The sequence below is a fragment of the Ovis canadensis genome, chromosome 13 (assembly GCF_042477335.2).
Source record: "Ovis canadensis isolate MfBH-ARS-UI-01 breed Bighorn chromosome 13, ARS-UI_OviCan_v2, whole genome shotgun sequence".
Taxonomy (NCBI): domain Eukaryota; kingdom Metazoa; phylum Chordata; class Mammalia; order Artiodactyla; family Bovidae; genus Ovis; species Ovis canadensis.
The window spans coordinates 76136868-76148780 of NC_091257.1; positions in this window are offsets into that span (position 1 = coordinate 76136868).

Consider the following 11913-nt stretch of genomic DNA (forward strand, 5'->3'; position numbering starts at 1 on the left):
GTTCAGTCACTAAATCACGTTCAACTCTTTGTGACCCCATAGACTGCAGCATGCCAGGCTTCCTTGTCCCTCATATCTCCCACCATTCTCTTGGAGAATGTGACAAAAAAACTATAGACTCTCAGGGAAATAGACTTTCAAACACAGTTTTGCATACAATATAAAGGGGGTGAGTGGACTCCATGAAATTCAATCCGTTAATCCGCAGGATGGACCTGCAATGTAATCCACCTCACTCATTTTTGCAGCTGTGGCAATTGAAGCCCAGAGAGGGGAAGTGAGTGCCCCAGAGCCACCCAGCCAGTGAGAGTAAGAACCAGACCCCAGAGCCCAGCCTTCTCCTACGTCTGTGTGAGAAGTAGGAGGGAATGAAGCATCCAGTCTGGCTGGGGATGGGCCTTTGGGGTCAGGTCAGGAGTTTCCAGCCTAAGGGGAAGTGGTGTCACACTACTTTGAGAGGAGAACAAGATGCAAACGGTTTGGACCATTGTGTCCCTGATGCCTGACACCCCTGCCCCCGTCCAGCTGCCTGCTCAGATGCCTCAGCCCCACACGTGGGCCAAGTCCCTGCTGCCAGGACACCAAAGCACAGGGAGGCGAGCCACCATGTCCTCCAGCTATGACCTGCCCCCACCCCAATCTTGCTGGTGGGCAGTGATGGCAAACTTTCCTGTCCCAACCTCAGCCTGGGGAAGCGAAAAGGAGGAGGGTCTTCCCCCACCCCAAGCGGTCTCTGGAGGCCTGTGGTCATGGGGGAGGGGCTATCCTTGTGGAAAGTTGGCAGAGACAGCCGGCAGCAGGCGGGAGAGTGGAAAAAATGATATCAAACCCGGAAAAATGCAGGCCGGATGGAGGGCCCAAGCCGGCCCTGGGAGGTGGGAAGGAGGGAGGGAAGGAGGAGGCCCCACAGACTGAGAAAAGAAGAGGGGCCGGGGAGAGAGCACAGGAGCTGGTTTGGGAAAACCTGGGCACAGTCACCACGATTCCTTCTTTTCTTCATCCACAGTTATTAATTGAGGGCCTACTAAGTACAGGGCAGAGTGCCAGATTCTAGGGAGACAGTGGTGAACAGAAGGACTAGGGTGTTACTCCCTGGAACGCACTAGAAAGCAAGTATACGTTCAAAATAATTACAAACTGATAAGGCACTAAAAATCAGAGTGGTCATGAAAATAATCCTATTCTCTCAATTCACAGATGGGGACACTGAGGGCCAGAAAGCAAGAGGAAGCTACTTAGATTGTGGAGAAAAATTGTTGAGACCAGGATTAGGGGGAGGAAGTGGAGGGAAAAATGAAAGAAACAGTTGCAGACTGCATACAAGGTTGGGTATGCAGCCAACACAGCAAGACAACACAGTGGTGGAGGGCATGGACCCTAAACCAGGGGTTTGGTGTTCAGCCCCTGCCCCCCTCCATCTCTCTGTGCCTTAGTTTTCCCATCCAAAAAATGAGATCTGTGCCAGTTCCTTCCCTCAGGATTGATTGGAGGATTAAATGACTTACGATGTGTGAAGGATTTATAACAGTTCCTGTGTCTAGGAAGATTCAGCAAAAGCTGGTTCTTGCTATCATATCTTAGAACCTTCGGGAAAAAACCTGTGTCATCACAGGAGATTACTACTCATAGTAGTAAATATTTGCTGAATCGATTTATTAACCAATCTGTAAAGGGGCCCTTCCAATCCCAATCTCTCGGATTCTAAGAGTCTGTGAATAAGGCATGGCTGGGAAAGCATGCCAGAAAGCCACAATATTCCTCCCAGGGACATGGCCTATGACAGTTTAGAGAGTTCTTTCTCAGACATAAAAACAAACCAAAAAAAAAAAAAAAAAACCCCAAAGCTAACTTTGTTTTAGCTCTTTCTATGTAGTAGGCCCCATGTTCCATATTTGGTACACATTTTCTCATTTCATCATCACCATCTACTTAATAGTTATCATTAAGTAACATAACAGATGAGCACACTGAGGCTAAGAGAACCGAAGAAATTTGTCCAAAGCCACACAGCAAGAAAGGGTAGTCAGGATTCACAACCAGATAAGTTGTCAAGAGGCAGGTAGGAACTGCCATCTTCATTGTACATATGGGGAAACGGAGGCCCAGAGAAAGGAGAATTGCCCAAGGTTACGTAATAATAACAGAAAACAGTTTCTTCACTCTTATCATGTATCAGGTACTGTGCTAAGTGCTTTTCATATATTAAATCCTCAAAACGGGTCATATCATAGTTTCTCCAGTTTTCAGATGGAGAAACTATAGCAGAGAGGTTCAAACCCTGCCAGGGTTGAACAGTTAGCAAATAGCAGAGCCAAGATGGAATCAAGGCCGTCTAGTCCCTTGCTGTGAGGGGCCATCTGTATGGTGCTGTTCGGTGGTGCAGAAGGTTCAGCGCAGCTGGTGTCTGCCCAGCACCCTGCTGCCTTGGCTGGGAGCAGGGTGAAGAACAAAAGCACATTGAGAGTATCCTTAGCCGCCAGCTGGGACTTTCCACCTTGAAGGGAGGGTACTGTTATGGAAAAAGTGATAAAGCTCTGGAAAGATGAATGTCTCCCCAGGGGCCCCAAGTCTCCTCAGAGTCTCCACCCCTCCTTTTGCTTTAGGGGAGGGCCACAAACTGCGCTGGCCTGATTCAGATGAGATGAAGGCCACCTGGATCCCAACACACCCCAGCCTGGCTGCTCAAATACTGAGGATCCGTATTTGATCCTGGCCTGGATGGAAAGTTCCAGCTTCTCAGCCAAGGGCATGGAGCTTCCACTCAGGGACCCCCAAGGAAGGAATCAGGTTCAGGCTGGAACTCCCTCATTTTTGGATGGTGGGATCTCACAGGCACAGTTCAATCCTTTCTTTATTCAAACTTTGACAAGAGTGTGTGCTCTGAAGGAAGTTAAGGAGGGTTAAGACACAACTGGCTGCTGTGTTGTTGTTTTTTTTTTTCAATTCTTTTTAAAGATTAAGAATCTCTCAGCTGTGCCATGACTGGGTAACCTTAGGCAAATCAAAATATATGGAGTGAAGGGGTTAGGATAGAATTCTTTCTCAGAATTCTGTCTCAAGAATATTTGAATATTCTAGTGGAACAGCTTGAAGAAATATACAAGTTCAGTTTCAATTTCGGCCCTGTTTCCTTCTGTTCAGCTCAGGATTTAGTGAAAAATAATATTAACGATGGGATGGGAGCTCTGGGTTCAGCAGTGTGTGTCATTTTCCCCAGTTCCACCTGATTCAAGTTCAAGGCTAAGATGGATCGCTCTTCTAGCTTCTATGCTGCATAACAAACCAGCCAAATGTTAGTGGCATAAAAACAATCGTTTTATTATACTCATAGATTTTGTGAGTCAGGAATTTGGGCAGAGCAAAGTGGGTACAGCTCTTCTCTGAGACCTCAGCTGGGAAACTCACAAAGACCGGAGTGACTAGAATGATCTCACACGTCTGGAGCTGGAATCATTCACGTTGGAGGAGGTTGATCCTGGCAGTAAAGTGGAGTCTCACCTATACGTGGCCTCTCCCGGTGGCCTGGTGCTTCTGTTATCTGTTGGTGCTGTAACAGATTACCACAAACTTAATGGTTTAAAACAGCACAAACTTATTATCTTATGTGGATGTTTAGTTGCTCAGCCATGTCCAACTCGGTGATCCCATGGACTATAGCCGGCCAGACTCCTCTGTCCATGGGGATTCTCCAGGCAAGAATACTGAAGTGGGTTGCCATCCCCTCCTCTAAGGGATTTTCCCAACCTAGGGATCGAACCCATTCTGCATTGCCGAAGGATTCTTTACCAGCTGAGCTAACTGGGAAGCCCTATTATAGTTCCATGGAATCAAAGTCCAACTTGAGCCTTGCTGGGCTAAAACCAAGGTGTCTGCAGTGCTGCATTACTTTCTGGAGGTTCTAGAGAAGACTTTGTTTCCTTGCCTTTCTCAGCGCTAGAAGTCATCCGCTTTCCTTGGCTCGTGACCCCTTGCTCCATCTTCAAAGCCAGCATCGTGGAGCCAAGTCCATCTCATGCTGCCATCTCTCTGGTTCTCTCTTCTGCCTCACACTTCCACCTTTGTGATTACCCCGAGCCCACCCCGACAATCCTGAATAATCTTCCTAGTTTAAAGTCAGATGATAAGCAACCTGAAATTCTATCTGTGATCTCAATTTCCTTCTGCTGTGTAACATATTCACAGGTTCCAAAGACTAGGACATGGACATTTGAGGGGAGGGGGCAGCCAACCCATGGCAGGATAAAGTGGAGGCTGTAGGAAGACTGGCTAGGTTTTTACTCTCCCCCAGCACACAAACTCAGTCTTGTTCTAATGAATACACAGAGAAGGCCCTAAGGTAAAAGGGTTCCTTCCTAGTGGGATATCAGGGGCACAGGACACTGTCCCCAGAGTCTGAGCCTGCCTTCCGTTTTCAAGCCCATGCTTCTCTCCAAAAGCACCAGCTATTTCAAGCCTACCCTGAGGAAATCTCCATTCACCTTTCTGAAAACCCTACTCCCTACTGACAGATGTAAGCCTTGCCTCAGAATTATCCCCCTCCCTCAGCAGTAATCTTCAGAAGTCTGAGTTATTGGGGTTGGATTAAGATCCCAGTTATTGGGCTTCCCTGGTAGCTCAGACGGTAAAGAATCTGCTTGCAATGCTGGAGACCTGGGTTCGAGTCCTGGGTCTGGAAGATCCCTTGGCGAAAGGATAGGCTACCCATACAAGTATTCTTGGGCTTCCCTGATGGCTCAGACAGTAAAGAATCTGCCTGCAATGTGGGAGACCTGGGTTTGGAAGATCTCCTAGAGGAGGGCATGGCAAACTACTCCAGTACTCTTGCCTGGAGAATCCCTATGGACAGAGGAGCCTTGTGGGCTACAGCCCATGGGGTTGCAAAGAGTCCGATATGACTGAGCAACTTTCACTTAAGACCCCAGGTGTCCCAGCAGGGCAGTCAAGGGTGCTCTTGGCTCTTTTTTACTGCTTCTAGTCTTACAAAACAGTCCGCAGTAAATGTGACCACTCCAAACTTAGGCCTGTTTAAGGTCTGCCCACCTGTGTGAATAAGTTTCCGTGCCTTTTCTCACAGTCTGTTGTCTAGGAAACAGTTGAATCTTATATACACATGTGTATGTACACACATGTGCACAGTGACTCCAAAACCTAAAAGGGTCACTAATGCAAGTGTTCACAGAATCAGAGAATATAAATCAGTGAAGTCAATTGGGTAACAGCGTTAGGAAACATCAAGTTTGTGGCAAACTGAAGTCCTGCCTTGCCTAAAGAGAGAGACAGAACTAAGATTCCTGTTAGTCCTATTAGGATGTGAACCCAATGTTGCCAGATAATTCAATTTTTCTAACAAAGGCAGCAAGCCAGATATTTATGTAACGTATCCCAATTCCTAAATAATTACTGCTAATTCCAATTTTTTTTAGACCCTAGACAGGAAAAGTAAAACATGTCCCCCAGTAGGATTCTGACCAGAGGCTGAGAGTTTGCAACCTCTGGTCTAAACCCAAATAGTGATAGAGAAATGTATTTTAAGCCACCCCCCAGTCTGCAAGGTCACCCCTCATACCATGAAGCTAGTACTTAATTATAAAGAACAGTTTGTTCTTTTTGTTCAAGAGTGCCTCTTCAGACTTATTGGGATTCCAAAGGTGCCCAATGCCAAGTGGTACATTTTTTAAACTGAACTTTGAATTACGTAAATAATACGTTTTAATTATAAAGATAAATCAGAACCACATAAAAGATATGGTAAATGTAAAAATGCATTTATCTGTTAAGCCGCCCTCAATTGCACATGATACAAATCCTTATAAGGATATTTTCTTATAGGATGTCCAGAAATAAGCAATTCCAAGGTTGATTCATCCACCTTATCATATCAGGACACTGGGTCTGCATCTCCATAAACCTCTAGGCATTTCCTTCATGGTTGCAACGTGGCTGCCACAACTCCAAGCATCACATCCTCACACCAGTATTTCAAGCAAGAATGGAAGGGGAAAGGACAGAAAGAGGTTTTCTTTTTATTAAGGAGGAAATTATTCCCTTGACAGTTTCCTTTTGTATCTTCACTCACAAGACTGAGTCTCATGGCTATCACTAACGGCAAGGGACTTTGAGAAAGCAACTATCAGTCAAAAAGGCATGAGATCACCACACCCGGCTTGAGCCAGTGAGTCATCCCTTTTGCAAGCAACAGAGAAGTGGGTCAGGTTTGTTGGATAACAATTTTAGTACTTTCAACATAACTCCTTTCGTTCTCCCCCCATCCCACTCCTCTTTCCAAAAGTACCCACTGTTAGCAGTTTGAGGTGTATCCATCCTGAGTTTTCAGCCCACTTAGATATACATTGTAGCAGACATTTGGCCATATTTCTTTTCTTCCACACTGTCAAGAGTCACATTTTGCTCTGTTCTCCTTTTCCACCTTGGAATCAAGAACAAATCCTGGTAATTCCCTAGTGGTCCAGTGTTTAGGACTCAGCATTCACATTGCCAAGGGCCCAGGTTCAATCCCTGGTCAGGGAACTAATAGCCCCACAACACAGCTTAATTAATTAATTAATTTAAATTAAAGATGGACCTACAAACTTGGAGGGTTCTAGAAGAAGTTTCTTTGCCTTTGAAAAAGAGATGTTTCCAAGCAAGCAAGCAAACAAAAGAGTTGCAGCAAAAAAGGGAAGTCCTATTTCTTCTGGTCATTGAAGTGTATGAACATGTTTCCCAGAACTTGATCCCATCTTGCAGTTATGATGGGATCTAGTCAGAAGGTGGCAAAGCTGAAAGATAGGAAGCCCCTGAGTCCCTGGTGATGAAGTTGAGCCACTGAATGAGCCAACTATGAAGCTGTCCCACCTCTGGACTTACTGTTACATAAGGTAATACATCTTCAGTGTTGAAGCAAATTACCTTGGGGATTTCTGTGTCGAAGTCAAAAATCAACCATCTAGCACACATATATAGGTTTGTTTCCTGTTTTTCCCCACATTAATGGGGTCATAGTTATATATGTTTAGTTGTATAGGGATGAAAGCTACAAGGAACTGAAAAGTTGGAAGAGATGAAATCCAAAATAGCAGTGATGGAAACAAGATAGAAGTATGTGTCTCTCTCATGGAAAAGAAATCCAGAAGCAGACAGTCTAAGGCTGGCATGGCTCCTTCTATCTTGGGACTCCACCATCTTCGATCCATTATACTGCCCAAGCTGCAGTAGTCACATCCACGTTTCAGCCAACAAGAAGTAGTTAGGAGCTCAAAAAAAAGCACTACCTCTCAGAAAATGTTCATATCACTTTTGCTTATATCCCATTGACCAGAGCTTAGTCACATCACCATACTTACTTGCAAAGAAGTCTAGGATACTTTATTTCTGAATAGCCATATACCAGCTCAGAATCAAGGAATATCAGGGATTCTAGTTTTAAAGAAAGAAGGGACAGCAAGCTATTGCTGCCTTGATATTATTGTCGTCGTTCAGTCGCTCAGTTGTGGTCTGACTCTTTGCGACCCCATGGACTGTAGCACGCCAGGCTTCCCTGTCCTTCACCATCTCCCAGAGCTTGCTCAAACTCATGTCCATTTAGTCAGCGATGCCATTTAACCATCTTGTCCTCTGTCGTCCCCTTCTCCTCCCTTCAATCTGTCCCAGCATCTTTTCTAATGAGTCAGCTATTCACATCAGGTGGCCAAAGTATTGGAGCTTCAGCTTCAGCATCAGTCCTTCCAGTGAATATTCAGGATTGATTTCCTTTAGGATTGACGTGTTTGATCTCCTTGCAGTCCAAGGGACTCTCAAGAATCTTCTCCAACACCACAGTTCAAAATCCATTCTTCGGCATTCAGCGTTCTTTACGGTCTAACTCTCACATCCATACATGACTGCTGAAAAAAATCATAGCTTTGACTATACAGACCTTTGTCAGCAAAGTAATGTCTCTGCTTTTAATACACTGTCTAGGTTTGTCATAGCTTTTCTTCCAAGGAACAAGTGTCTTTTAATTTCGTGATCGCAGTCACCATCTGCTATGATTTTGGAGCCCAAGAAAATAAAGTCTGTCACTGTTTCCATTGTTTCCCCATCTGTTTGCCATGAAGTGATGGGACCGGATGCCATGATCTTAGTTTTGTGAATGTTGAGTCTTAAGCCAGCTTTTGCACTCTCTTCTTTCACCTTCATCAAGAGGCTCTTTAGTTCCTCTTCAGTTTCTGCTGTAAGGGTGGAGTCATCAGCATATGTTTAGTCACACAGTCGTGTCTGACTCTTTGCCCACCAGGCTCCTCTATCCATGGGGTTCTCCAGGCAAGAATACTGGAGTGGGTTGCCATTTCCTTCTCCAGGGATGTATGAGGTTATTGATATTTCTCCCCTGATACTATACATATTATGTTTAGTCTGCTTCTATTTTTCATATTTATTTGTTTGGCTGCACCAGGTCTTAGTTGGATCTTTAGTGCAGGATCTTTAGCTGTGGCGTGAGTTGCAGTATGGGAACTTGGTTATGGCTTGTGGGATCTAGTTCCCTGACCAGGGATCGAATCCAGGCCCCTGGCATTGGAAGTGCAGAGTTTTAGCCACTGGACCACCAGGGAAGTGCTTATAATTTGCTTTTTTCACTTAATTTATCCTGCCCTCCTAGCCATGCCAGTACATATAGGTGAACCCTATTATCTGGAGATTTATTTAGTTCTTCTTTTTCTAGCTTCTTAACATAGGAACTTAGATTATTTGGGGGGACCTTTCTTCTTTTATAATATAACCACATAAAGCTATATTGAAAAAAAAAAGCTATCAACTATAAATTTTCCTCTAAGCAGTGCTCTAGATGCATCCTACAAATTGTAGTATGTTGTGTTTTTATTATCATTCAGTTCAAAATATTGTCCCTTTTCTCTGTGATTTCTTCTTCCCATAGGTTATGCAGAAATATATTAATTTCTAAGTATTTGAAAGGTTTTTATATGCCTTTTGGTTGTTGATTTCTAATTTAATCCAACTGAGAATGTTAGATTTGTTTTATATATAGGGTCTATCATGATTCATGTTCCATGTGTATGTGAAAATAATATGCACTCTGCCATTGTTGGGTGTAGTCTTCTTAAAATGTCAATTCGGTCTAAGTGATTGAACATGCTGTTCAAGTCTTCTATATACTCAGTGATTTTATGTCTACTTGTTTTATCAATTTGTGAGAAAGTAGTGTTGAAATCGTCTAGTATGATTGTGATGGGCCTTTTTCTCCTTTCGGTCCGTCCATTTTTCTTTCACTTATTCTCTTTCATTGCTGCAAAATATTCTACCATATGGAAGTACGTATCTTACCAATCAAAGGTGAGTGAATTTAGGTTAATGTAACTGATAGTGTGGCAGTAAATATTCTTGCACTTAGAGGAGAAATTACCCAATCCACATTCACTAAGTCAGAGGGCATGTACATTTACATTTTGACTGACTGCCAGCTTGCCCTCCAAGAGAGGTCTTTTTATTTATATTCATATCAACAGTGCCCAATTCCCCACACTTAAATTTTGCCAGTTGCTACAATGTAATTTATAGAAAATATATATTTAGTCATTCAGACAACCAAAATATATTCTTCATATATATTGGGTCTTCATCCACTGTTCTTGCCTCACAGATCCCAAAACTCTTGGGATAAGTGATAAGAGCAATGGGAAAATGTTTTGTTATAATATTTGGTCTCTTGTCCTCGTTTCTTGAAAACTAGCTTCAGAACCATAAAGATGAAGTGAGTTTCTTGTTATTCATAAACCCGTCACCACAACATGTTCATGAAGATGACTTTTGGAAAGCATCTAAGGATGGGGCCTGGTTGCCAGGGGAACCAACCCTGAATAAAGGGGTGGAACTTTTGTTTCCACCCTATGATTTCCAGGGAGGGGTAAGGGGTTGAAGGTTGAATCAGTCACCAATGGCCAATGGGTTAATCTATCATGCCCAGGTGAAAACCCAACAGAGGGCATTCAGCGAGCTTCCAGTTTGGGGAAACCAGACCATTTCCACGTGTCTCCATGGCACACTCCAAGGACCTCACCCTATGTTGATTCCATGTCCTTTAATATCTTTTGTAATATATCAGTAATCTAGTGAGTAAAAGGGTTTCCTGAGTTCTGTGAGCCATTCACCAAACCCAAGGGGATCGTGGGAACCTCTGATTTATAGCCAGTCAGCCAGAAGTACAGGTAACAACCCAGACTGGCAATTGGCATCCAGAATGGAGGACGGTCTGTTGGCACTGAGCCCTTTTGCCTGCATGATTGGATGCTATCTCTGGGTAGATGGTGTCAGAATTGATACCAGCAAGGTGTCCAAGAATTGCTTGTTGGTATGAGGAAGCACACACAAACAAAGACACTACACACCACACACACACACACACACACACACACATATTCTCTCAGGCACAGGGTGAAAGAAGTTTGGGAGAAAAGGTGTCTCAGTGTTTACTTGCATTTCTCTGATTCTTCCAAAGTTGAGCAATATTTCAACAATTGTGCCTATTCACTGCCCAAAATCCCAGTAAAGCTTTGAAACTGCAGCTTCCAAGTCCTGGAGTGAAATCTTAGCCAGGGCTACTCCACGCTTCATACTTTTCTGCCTGGAGTAGAGAGGGTGTTCTTTCTTCTAGTTACCAGAGCTGTTTCATTCATCTTCACAACAGTAAGAGACAATACCATCTTACAGGTGAGGAAAACCGAGGCTCCAAGAGACCAAGTATCTTGTCTGAAGTCACCCAGTTAGGAACCTGCAGAGCTGAAGATTAAATCAACAATGTCCGACTCCCAAACCTGCTTCCCAGGGTAGCAAGCTCATCTCACTGAATAGGAAACTGAGGTCCAGGGAGATAAAATAACATATAAAATTAAATTGTGAGTGAGCAGCGACCCGTTGACCAAGTATTTCCCCTCCTGCTGGGTCTGGGTGACCAGCTGCAGAAGAGACAAGAGAGTGGAGGCAGGGACAGCCACCCAGCAGAGGAGTCAAGAGCATGGAAAATGTCTCTTTCAGCCAATTTTCCTGAGGAACCCTGGCCGAGGCTCAGGGCTGGGAATGGAAAGTGCGCAGGGAGGAGGCAGCAGCCGTGTCCACCCCCATCCGGAGAGGCTGTTTGCAAAGTCCTGCTGGGAGAGGCAAGGAGGTGAAAGCAGAGGGGAGGGGACCAGATCCAGGAGGCCAAGGGTCTGGCATCGGCCCAAGGCTTGGTCTCTCAGGAGAGGAGGAGCAGGCGTCCCCCGAGCTCCCTGCTTCCTCCTTGGGCTCTCCTGCTCTGCCAGCTCCTGCTGTGCCCTGCCCGCCTGTTTGGGCATCAGCCATCCTGAAACTGAGACACTGGCAAACCCGAGTCTCTGGGGACTGTGCACAGCTGACTCAGGGAGGTGCCGTGGCCAGGAAGAGGGACTGATCCTATTCTCAGAGATGTTGACCAGGGCTGGGCTTGAGAGTCATTGGTTTCACCAGTGTGGCCTCTTTGCCTGGAAAATCTCTCTTTGCTGCTCACAACGCCTGCAATTCCACCATTATAGATATGACTGGGGCTGGTGTTCAGCCAGGATGCAAAGTATGGTCATATTGGTTGTCAAAAAAAATTAGATACATTGCTATTAGCTGTTAAGAACCCGTGCCTCGAATGCCCCCAAATACCCCCCAAGTAATGGCCACCCCAGACCCTCCCCTGGAACCACACAGACCTCCCCACTTACAGCCACTGAAGACTTAGTACCTACCCATAATGTGTGGATACATTAGTGAGTGGCAGTCATCACAGTTAACACTTTTCATATCATTCCTGGAAATGACCCCCTTGCTTGGGCTTCCCTTGCGGCTCAGCTGGTAAAGGATCCTCCTGCAATGCAGGAGACCTGGGTTTGATCCCTGGGTTGGAAAGATCCCCTG